This window comes from Adiantum capillus-veneris, chromosome 29, assembly GCF_014529385.1.
Source record: "Adiantum capillus-veneris isolate H3 chromosome 29, ASM1452938v2, whole genome shotgun sequence".
NCBI lineage: Eukaryota > Viridiplantae > Streptophyta > Polypodiopsida > Polypodiales > Pteridaceae > Adiantum > Adiantum capillus-veneris.
In genome coordinates, this window is record NC_140959.1 from 27,148,070 (window position 1) to 27,160,019 (window position 11,950).

General features: G+C 40.4%; 1 pseudogene; it reads right to left on the reverse strand.

The window, feature by feature from the left end:
• Nucleotides 1–829: 829 nt before the first annotated feature.
• On the reverse strand, nucleotides 830–10,056 carry LOC147418939 (uncharacterized; annotated as a pseudogene).
• Nucleotides 10,057–11,950: the final 1,894 nt, after the last annotated feature.

Consider the following 11,950-nt stretch of genomic DNA (forward strand, 5'->3'; position numbering starts at 1 on the left):
GAGGCAATGTTCTTTCCGATGTCGTAATCAATGGGGCACACATACAAGATTACCTTGCTAGAGTTATGTATAAGGAGAAGGTCTCAAAATAATGCAATGTTTGTAAAAGTCAAATGTTAGTCACATTGTGATACAAGCAACCGTAAATCGTAAGATTTCTTTTGCATTAAGGTGTGCCCTCATTGCAACAAGAAGGACATGCACCCAACCGGTGTTTCTTCAAAGATTATGCTAAAAATCAAACGAGTCCTAAAGATTCAAAAGGCCAAGTACATGTTGTAGAAGAAGAAGAAGAAGAAGAAGAAGAAGAAGGGGAACTTGTTGGGAAATTGCGCTTTGGTGGAAATATAAGTGAGCCATTCATGGAGAGAAAAATAGAATAACAGAGTCTAATTATTGATATGATAAAATGACTACAAAGCTACCTGTTATATATGCTTGAGCTGTTTACTTCATGGATGAGGTATGAGAGAGCTCAAAAATTAGCCCAAAAAGAGAAATCCCATGGAAATTTTTGGAGACAAAGATCTTCTTGATAAGAGTTTTTAGAGCGAATAGCTCCGTTTTTTCACCCAAACATTCATTGATCGATGGCACAAATATATCCAATGTCTTATTCTATGTATTGTAGAGTGGAAGCTTGATTTTTATGTTGTTTATGTAATTTTGTATTTAAGAATGTTGCATGATGTTAGTTTGTTTGTGAATCACTATGCTGAATTACAAAAACAACATAAAAATCAATCCTCCAATACATAGAATAAGACTCTGCACATGTTTTCGCCGTGTATTGGTGAACTTTTGGAAAAGAAAATTGACCTATTTATTGTCAAAAATCTGCAAAATCATTGTCTCCAAAAACCTCCTTGGCATTTCTCTCCTCTCCTCTTCTCTCTCTCTCTCTCTCTCTGTCCCTCTCTCTCTCTCTCCTCTTAAACATAACTCTAGCAAAGTTATCTCATATGTGTGGCCCATTCAGTACATCATTGTTTTGTGCCCTCTCTGCTACTTGTGAAGGTTCAGACTCCATCAAGCACAAAACTTCTGCAAGAGCGTCATTTAATCCAATGCAAATTGTTTTATATCAAGGCGTGTGGCATCCTACTTAGCTTGTGCTCGTTGCAACTCGCCCCTGGCTTCTAGAATCCACACCTCATCAAATGAATTGCATGAATAATGGACACGTTATGGAGGTTCAAGCATTTCAAAACCATTTTTGACACATTCTACAAAAGCATGGTGATTGCTTTAGAAGGATTTTGATGTGAGTTTTGAGCATTCCAAAAGCGCGCTTCATGAGTATTTCATCGATAGTGGATGTAAAAATATCACCCAAAAGATAAGCCATCTTTGATGCTTTGAAAGGTGGAAGCATCCATAAAAACTGGATACACACAATCTCCTAAGAGACAATAATTCCCCATGCAACTTGCTTCATATTTTGGACCTAATTTTCTGCGATGAAATAAGTTCCAGTCATGTATGAACACCCTACCCACCCTCTGTTATAATCCCATACAACGCAATTGATGGCCACTATCATCTGCACGTGATTGAGGGGAAGATTTTCATGTTGAAGTAGTCCTCTTGATTGGCTCAAGGGGCAATGATTGGCACATTGCTTCCATCCACTAAACCTATCACAAAAGGAATACCATGGATTGCCTCAAAATGCTTGGACAAGCTCTCCATTCTATTCCTTGATGGCCATTTGATAAAAAGATCATGCAGACTAGAAGAAGACACTGCATCACAAAATTGGATGGAAAGCTTTTGTGCTGCAACTGTGGAGATTGAATATATGTTTGCAATTATTTGTAGACTCAACCTATAAGCCAAGCGATGTAAAGCTACACAAACTCTTTTTCAATGGGGAATGCCTTGCAAAAGTTCATGTTTGAGTGTGGCATATGTGGGCCTACCCATGCTACCAAGAAGTTGAAGGCGTCTCTGCTTAGATGAAGCTTACTCTTAGATATCCTATCGGAGTAGCTACCCATCAATCATACTCCATGAATGTGTATGGCCGGGGATAAGCCCGACATGCTCTATTCTCATTTATTCTCCTCCCTATGCAAGCCTCTCTTGTTGGGATAACTTGTCATCATGAAACAACTAAGAACATGAACTTGGGGCACATAGTCAAGAATGCCAGCTCTAGAGATATGATTGTAGTCCTAATTAATGCAAAGAAGCAAGCAAGAACCACCACCTCATTCTCCAGGGCCTAAAACATAAGCAAAGGTCACATTTCAATCTCAACAAGGAGATGCCACATATGATTATTTGCAATAAAGAACAACAAAGGACAATATGATTATTTGCGATATAGAAGAACAACATAGAATTTGTATTTGATCAACAACTTAGATTAAAACATGTTGTTGTTTAAAGCAAGTGAGAGAAGGAGATAGTAACATCATTCTTTTTTGAAACTTTTTAATACATCTAAAAGGCTAGCAAATATACTATTGAGAGATCCAAGGAGTTTGAGATTTTTAGCTTTTGTGGCCTTGTGAGATGCATCTGATTTTCATTGCTAAGCCACCATGATTTTGGATGTGATCACCATATCAACAAGGGAGTTCTCAATTTTTTTGACCTTTGATGGTGTTGGTCTTGAGCAAGACCTAACACTCTTTCTTTTGTAGCCAATGATGCACCTTCTCCTCCATCTTCTATAGTATACATGTTCCTATGAGGGACTCAACTATTCGTGCATGTCAGTGTCGTTGGAGTCGCCAAACGCTGAAGCATGGGACTTGCTGACTACATTTGCTTTGCTAAGGATGTACTTGTCCACTATGTCATACCAATCACATGTTATCGATACTATGGACAAAATAGAATTGTGAGATTTGTCTCTCTCGTATGCATCGAACATGCATCCTCATTTTTTCTACAAGCATGGCCATCTTTGTCACATTTTGGAAAAAGTGATGCAACCTGTGTTGCAACCTTCAACCAAAGATCCACACACTGCTTGGGAGGTCTCCCAAAGTCATCATGTATAGCGCCACAAATGTGTATAAGCTCACAACCCATGCATCCTTACAATATTCTCTGTCCTTCTTTTATTTGTTTCCTTAGTTTGGACTAACCATGTTTTCTTGGTTTTTATTTCTTTCTTTCCCTTCATGACTTGTAGTGTTTGTGGTTGCTCCCACTTTGCTAGCGCCACTTTCAATCCTTCGCTTGGCTGGCAAATTGGACAACTTGACCACCCCCATTTACATCCTTGTGCTCGTGTCTCCCTCCTTGGTTGTTATTGTTGTGTCGATTGATGGAATCAATATAATAGGACTCCCTTTTGTAATGTGTTGAGTCATCAACTTTAAGTGTGGCTGAAATAGACTAAAGCCAAATGGGGAGCCTCCAAAAGGAGAGATTGGAAAGACTCCTTGACTAAGTGAAGGAGAGTGAGGGATTTGAGAGTACCGGGAGAAAAGGGGAGTGATATCCGAGTCTTGCAACACTTGGGAGTAGCTGGAAGGGCTTAGTGAGTCTCTATCCCAAACAAAAAAATATGAACCACTTTTTCATCAAATGTCTCTCTCCCTATCACTTTCTTTGCGAGCCACATAAGGAAGCCAAGGTAGAAGTATCCTCAAAGTATCTAAATAATGCTTTAGCATCTATCTAGGATAATGTCTTACATCCTAAAGCATACCACTATTTTGAACATGATAAAAGGAGCCTATGTATAAAGCTGAGCAAGCATCATGCATGACCTCTAATATGATATACCCATCAATGTAGATTTGCAAAGATAACTATTTCACAAGCCAAAATACCTTTGCTTTCAACTAAAATGAAGCAACAAAATGAAATCTGAAAACCAACATGCACTTCGTAGTGAAAACCACATCTATTTTTTTAATTGCAATGAAATAGCCAAGTTGAAATCAACTTAGCCAAGTTTAGATCACTTCAAGTCATGCAAATATGCAACCTCCATCAAGCACACATTATTCAATGAGGTCTATCTACAAGGCCAACAAGAAATTATAGCTGAGACCAAAATCTTCTCAAGCAACAAAAATTTGGCAAAACACAAAAGAAAAATTTTAGCTTCAAACACATGGAATTCCAACTAGGGAAATCATAATAACACAAGCAACTTCAAGCTTCATGAATTTTTTTTCAAAATGGAAGTGTCAAGTGACGAGCAAAGAAACTTCAAAATGGTAAAATCCTTAGGTTGTAGATGATGAGGATAGAGGGGAAGGAGAGGCCAAGCTTGGAACTACAAGCAATTTATGCCGCAAATAGAGAGGACGAGCTTCCTTTTTCAAACCTTGAAGAGGCTAGAGAAGTCGATGTAGGAGATAAGTGAGAAACTTGCTCTCGCCAATGATTGGCCAATGTGTTGCATGCTTATCATGGATAGCTGCATCTCGTTGCCCAAAGTCAAGTGTAGCTTGGGCATGTGTTCACATATGACTTAGCTTTTGCATGCGATAGTCAACAAATGGTGTTTTTTAGCAGCTTAGCTTACATAGGATGATCTGGAGACACAATGAGGATGTATTATTTTATTTTTCATACATTCTAGACACTTATAGCCATGAGATATTGTAGTTTATTGATTCCCAAAGTAAGTACTCTATTGAATATGTAATTATGAGTCTATTCTAGCGGGGTTATAAGCTTCCAGATTGTAACTCCCGACCCCTCAATGCCAAATTTCAAATGATTTGGATTGGTATTGCTTAAGATTTATTGCTGCATGGTATGTGATTTTGGACATCACCCAAACCAAGGAAAAATTGTGCAAAACTTGTCCACCCAAGACTATTGAGAATAGACACAGAGCAAATCAAGGCTATAACCATGAAACTGAGAGCAAAGTGTCCACAGAAGAAAGTGTAAACCAAGGGAGACCATTAGAGACCATAGCGGAAGAAGTGCCAGACACTTACTCCAACTCAAGCTCTAATATGTCTTTTTTTAAAACTCGAGTAGGAACTGGGACATCACTCAAGTTCAAGCATATTCTGAAAGACTAACCAGTACAAAGCCCATATTTATTTGAATCCTAACGAGGAATTTGTCGTAAGGGTAGATGACAATGCCGTCGAGTTTGAAGAGGAGTTTAGGGAAAACAAACAAGACACCTTCTATATGGACCAAAATGGAGTGCAATACCTCAAGATACAAGATCCTAATTTGGTAGACAAATGGGGATTGGAAGTTCACTCTAAATCCAAACAAGGCTGTGAAGGAAGGACCGCCTATGCTAGAGTTAGAAGGATACAATTTGATAGATACTAAACCTCAAAAGCACATACCCACTTACAACCATAAGCTTTGAGTCTATTGTTGGGAAGCCAACAATGTCACGAAATTGATCTGGACTACTCATTCCAAACTAGGGTAGTTGACACCCTTGAAAATCGTAGAGTCAAACCATCAAATTTTCAAAAATGGATCAAAAAATATAACGAAATAAGGGATTTATACGATCACTTAACAAGCTTCATACAAGTTTTGAGAGCTGAGCACATAACCAACTTTCACACATAGATTGAGGGGTTTGGAATGACCTTAGAAGGCAAAGCTTTGACCTTGTTCCAGACCAAACCTCTTAGATCAATAACTGACCTACCGACCTTGCCACATGAGATTTGTTGCTGCGCGCTCACAAATGGGAATCAAGCATAGCATTGTGGCTTAAATCTATAGCTTTAAATAGAAATAGGGAGAAACGGTAAGAGATTGTGTGAGTAAAAAAATGAGAATATACATTTTGGAGTTGGAAATTCCAAGCAGGAAGCAACTTGTCTTACTGTTTTTAGAGGGATTACTAAACAAGGATTTGCATGCTATTTTTTATAGCAAAAAAAACACCACTTGGGAACCATGCAACCTGGACGCTTTTGACTTAGGAGATAATTGCCAGTTTTTCAACGAGGAAAGCAGTGTTAAGAGTGCAAAAAATGAGCGAACCACATCTACTATGCCAACACAAGTAGGACCAACTATGGCAGCTCCTGCCAATGCTATAGAAGACATGCTTAAACGCATGAACGACATGATGACCAACATACAAAGGATGCCAATGAGAGGGCCAGGATAGGGTTCCCCTCAGGGACGACCTATCAAACAACACATACCATTGAAATGGTGTACCATTGAAGGAAAATGGACAAACCATGAGACAAACAAGTGCTATTACAAGCCCAATCATAATGGAGATGTCTAGTATGTTCCAATGAGACCACAAGGAAAACCTATGTATTGATAATTGCCAAATGTGGCATGGATGTAGAGACAATATATGGAGAGACCACAACCTGTATTAGGCTAGCAATCATCACTACCAGGGAACAGTACCATACCAGTCAAGTACATATTGCCTGAGGGGCAGGCGGATGAACATGCTCTAGTACTCGGTACACCATACCCTGATACTAGTTTTGTACCAATGGGGGTACTAGAGGAAGAATGCTATACTTAGTCAACACCTGCAAAAGTATAACCAATTTATTAGGCACTTCTAGAGGCAATACTTGTTTATTGCAAACCAAGGAGCTAGACCGCTCATGATCAAACCAATGCCAAAACCAAAAATCAAAAATTGCCATAACTGCGAAAGACCATGGGAAAATAATTGTCCTGAATTAGATAAGAATGTGAGATTTATAGAGACATTTTGTGGAGCATGTGGTCGCAAGGGCAAACATATTTCAAAAGAATTTCCTAGGAATCCAGTAAACAAAGGGAAAACCGCTATAAACATAGTTCAAGTTGTGCCGAGTAGCTCCTCAGAGGGGGAACTCAGAATTTTGATTTGAGTAGGGCACATGCTAAGGGGAATAAACAAAGAAATAACAATGCGTTAGACATGACTGACTGGCCAACAAAGGATTCCAAGAAAGAATGAGGCAAACAATATGACCTTTGGAGACAAAAAAAACTTAGAGAGGTTGAAGAGAAAGTGCAAAAGAAGGTAGAGGAAAATATGTGGATGCTATCATCAGAATTCAAAGAACCACAATCGAAATCAATAGGATCGATATTGGTTGACAAAATATATAAACCAATCAACATAGCCTTGGAAACTTTCCAAGTCAGATTGAAGGCAAGGCCAGACATTGGAAACCAAACAGAAAAACTATCTAGCACCTGGTATGGAAGCTTCTAAATTAGAAGCATACAAAAACTTAGTCCAAATAACGGAGTCCATGCTGGAAAAACAAAAACCTTAGTTGGAATTCATAGGAAAATCAATAGAAATTGAGACTAAAACCAATAAGGGAAAAACGTAAGAGAAGGAAGAGTTGAAGAAAACTCTAGGAGACATTGACACACCTTTACCTAAATTGATAGTTTTTGATAGTGAGGAGGGATGGGACGGAGTGTCCATAGTCAAGGAGGATTGGCCAAACCACCTATGGGAAGCAAAAGAGGGGAGTTTGACGCTGAAATCATCTCCAATTGAAGAAGTATGGCTGGATAGAACACCTATGGAATTAGATGAACAATCTTTGTATGGACATTGGGGATTAGAGAAGTTAGGCTCATCAAAAGCGGGAACACTGCAAATACTACCTTTGTACCTAGGAGAAAATGAAGAGAAATCATTGGTTTGCAAAACAATGAAACTAAATAAGCCAACACAATCTTTGGATGTGGCAAATTTGGAATCCATTATGTCAACTCCAATCCAATGCACAATCACATTGGGTGAGATACTAAAAATACAATCACACCTACGAGGAGCTCTGCAATCTACTATGAAAAATATTGGCTTAATAGGAGTAACCCAAACAAACATAGAGGAATTGGAAAATCACGAGATACGTGCTAAACTTGTCAACTTTGTGCCCATGAACAAAGAAGGAGACTACTGCGAGAGGAACGAATGAAACATGACCCTTGTACAATACAATGATGTAACAACCATGGCTGTTTTGGATAGTGGGGTAGGCATATCCACAACAACAAAAGCTGTATGGGAAGCCTGAGAAAAACCATCAATTAGACAAACAAGGATGAAACTACCACAACTGACAGATGGACACATTGAGAAATTGATGGGCTTATTAGGAAACGTGATAGTCAACTCTTGTGGAATTGACCTTTTTCATTGTAGATTTTGGAAAGAAACTCAACTATGACATCATCCTGGGAAGACCATTCATGAGACAAATAAAATTGATCCAAGATTGGGGAAATGATTATCTTTACTTGCAAGCGGGAGCAGTAAATTTGAAGGACCACTCTTACAGAGATGTCCTCAGAAAACCTATGTTAAAAACAAGGATCAATCTAAGCTAGGGTGGATGAATCCTAAGCTCTGCCATGATGCATGCGTGTGAGATATATGTATACAATTAGTGTGTCTCAAGCAAATTAGGTTCCAAGATAGATTAGCTTGGACTCATAAACACAATCTTGTATACTTGGCCATTATCTACTACATTGCATATGGGATTGTGAACCTTTACCTTCCACCATCCTTTCTTTCCTTCACTCTCTACCAAAACTGTCACAACTTGACACAAATTTCAACACCCCCCTCAAAGATACAATCTTTGCATATCCATGTCCTATATGCCTACTCCCCTAGTAGCATATCCATGTCCTATATGCCTACTCCCCTAGTAGCATAGCCCGCACATGGTTCCCCAGATTCCTTTAGCCCAACAATGGCTAGTGAAAATCTTGACAGATGCATTTACTTATTGGCCCAAACTTCTATAGCCTAGCGCGGATCTCCCATCCCTATGATTAGCCCACGTCTTGACATATGCATACATACATGGGGGTTTGCACAAATCATTCTTTAACAGATTTCCACTCCTCCTTGTAGCTTCTTCCCTTGCCGGTGCCTCTTCCTCTTCTTATTCTTCTCTTCCTTCAATAAAATTTACCTGGCTTCCCCTTATGGGTTTTCTTTGTGATGGGTCTCTCTATGTCTCTTTCTCTCCATATGCTCCTAACGAGAGTTAAAAAACTTACTTAGGGTAAATAGAGATAATATATGAACCTTATTACATACTTATTGGGGAATCTCTCAATGCCTGACTCAAGACACTACCCAATCCTAGCAATCTAGCTGCGATACCATGTTAAAAGGAAGGATAAATCTAAAGCTAGGGTGGAGACTCTCTCAATGCCTGACTCAAGACACTACCCAATCCTAGCAACCTAGCTCTGATACCATGTTAGAAAGAAGAATCAATCTAAGCTAGGGTGGATGAATCCTAAGGTCTACCATGATGCATGCGTGTGAGATATGTTTGAACAAGTAATGTGACCGGTTACTTACTTAGTGGAGACTCTCTCAATGCCTGACTCAAGACACTACCCAATTCTAGAAACCTAGCTTTGATACCATGTTAAAAAGAAGGATCAATCTAAGCTAGGGTGGATGAATCCTAAACTCTACCATGATGCATGCGTGTGAGATATGTTTGAACAAGTAGTGTGACGGGTAGCTGGCAAAGAGGCCTATAGTTTCTTGGATGGATTCTTTGGTTACAACCAATTGACCATAGATCCCATTTTCCAACGGAATGGGGAATTTTTGCTTATAAGGTCATGACTTTTGGGTAATCGGCCATCAACAGCCGCGCCTTGCCTCCCTATCGGGTTGACATCATCACTACTACACGCCTCCCTATGTAAGGACATGGGTCCTATGGGCAAGGCCACCGGCATGGACGGACAATGTGTACGCTACGGGGAGGCTATAAGATAGCACGGTTGGGTGGAGACTAGGGTGGAGACTAGCAGATGCATTACCACTTCCCTTTCACTGGTATCCGAGCTTTTTTTGGGAGGAGGCGAAAACGGATTGCATGTGCATGCGACGCGCTTCTTCTCTTCCTCGTTCCACAGACAACGACATCTCTGCTGTGCAACAAAAAGAAGACAGGCACAGTTTCCTGTGTGAAGCGTGCGTGGACAGACAATGATAGCTGCTTGGACGCAGATGCCCCACATATGCCCTCCACGGTGGGCGATCAAGGCAAACTCGACTGACAACTCAACGACACTGAGGCTCTGAAGGCTTTCGTTGGCACCGCTGGCTGCACGGGCTTGCATGAAGGAGGGTTGAACCCACCCCATGAGGGTAAGAGGCCAACACTTTACCATCAAGCTATTGACCCTTATTATATACTAGTGTAGCCGGCGGCTTCGCCGCCTCTCTCTCTCTCTCTCTCTCTCTCTCCCTGCATCACTGTGTTTCCCGGACTTGCAGACGACACTGCCGGATTGATCTCCTGTTTTGACGCGTGTCAGGGGGGGGGGAACTGGAATTCCCTCCCCCTTTATCTATTAGTATAGATAACAAGGGAAGATACCATACTTGTGTTGAAAAGAAAGCTAGAAGGAAAGGGAAATCTTCAAACTTCAAGGAAGTAGTTTCACCCTTCCTTTTCACTTCTTGGACTTCTTGGAGGAAGGCAAGTTTTCCTCCAAAAATTCTTTTTTCCTCAAGTAGGTAGCTTCAAAGTGAGCAAAAGTCTTCACAAAAACGACGAGTTTTTGTGAAGAGGCAACAAAGGTGTTCTTATGACGAACGACATGTGAAGCGCTACAATTCCCGCAAGGCGAGGTTCGCATGCAATGCAAATCGCGGGCATACAAAACACAAAGACTTCAATTTCACAAGGTACAAGTTGACGTTTTTTCTTGCTTTACATTAGTGTGTGTTTACCATGGCTAGTGAGGATATCCCACCTACACACACTTTTGATGTTAAGCACGTGGATCAAAATTAGGGCACCACGGGTGCTGCTGACACTAATATGCATGATGATGATGATCTAGGAGATCATGGGCTTGTAGATATGGATTCTTTCAAGACTTTGGAACATCGCCAAAGCGTACTTGAAAGAAATCTCTCTGCACTCAATGCAAATGTTTCCAATCTTACGGAGTTACTTGTGAAATTTATGAATTCACGGACGACTCAAGGAGCCACAAGTGGCACAGTTCAAGGCAACTAAGCTCGCACGACTCAAGGAGTCCAAGAGACAAGTGCTGCAAAAGATGCAGAAGGTAGCAATGCATTACTTAAGAATATCACCATTCTTGAGTTTCACGGGGAAGAGTGTGATCGCAACAAGGATACGGTCAATACATTCTTACACAAATGGAGTGATATTCATAGATTAAGACACACCCCGGATATAAATACGGCTGTGAAAACAAGTCTATCTCTTAAAGGCAAGGCCTACAAGTGGTGGATGACATTTTCAATAGATGCTCGTCCTCCGTCTTGGGTTGCTTTTCAAGCTTCTTTCTCCAAAGAGTTTTTGGAATCCAATGAAGAAGATAAGAATTGGTTAGCATGGGATGCATGCCGCATGTCTGGCCTCTCTCTCACACAGTACCTTTCGAAGTATCAGAAAATGATATTAAAACTAGAAGGTCTAGATGAATTCCAAAAGATACGGGGTTTTAATAGGGGTCTTGACAAAGACTATCATCATCATGTCAAGACCCAACATCCAAAAACTTTGGAAGAAGCCATCAATCATGCCCAAAGATATGATGATGACCAAGAGAGGAAAGGAGATGTTCCCTACTCTAAGAATACTTTTGCTAAGAGCAATGTGGCTAAGAGCCACTGGCGAGGTAGATCTCCCACAAATTCCAAGAGGAATAAGAGATAATCTACCTCTCCACGCCCACAAGAGGCTAAGAAGCCTAAGCAATCACGAGATACTCCACGTGGGTCTCTCAACACTGCTGATTTTGAGCGTGCAAAGAAACACAATTTGTGTTTTAGATGTCTTTCGGACCAACATAACAAGAAATATTGTCCTCTTTTGCAAGGCAAAGAAAAGGCCATGCACACGGTGCAACACCTCACATTAGATTCATCTCCTAAATATTGTGCTGTAGAGGTTCTTCATATGGAAGAAAAGCACAAGTGTTGTGTGCCTGCTTCAATGTGGCAGCCCACCTTTGGCCCCTATGAGTTGATTCG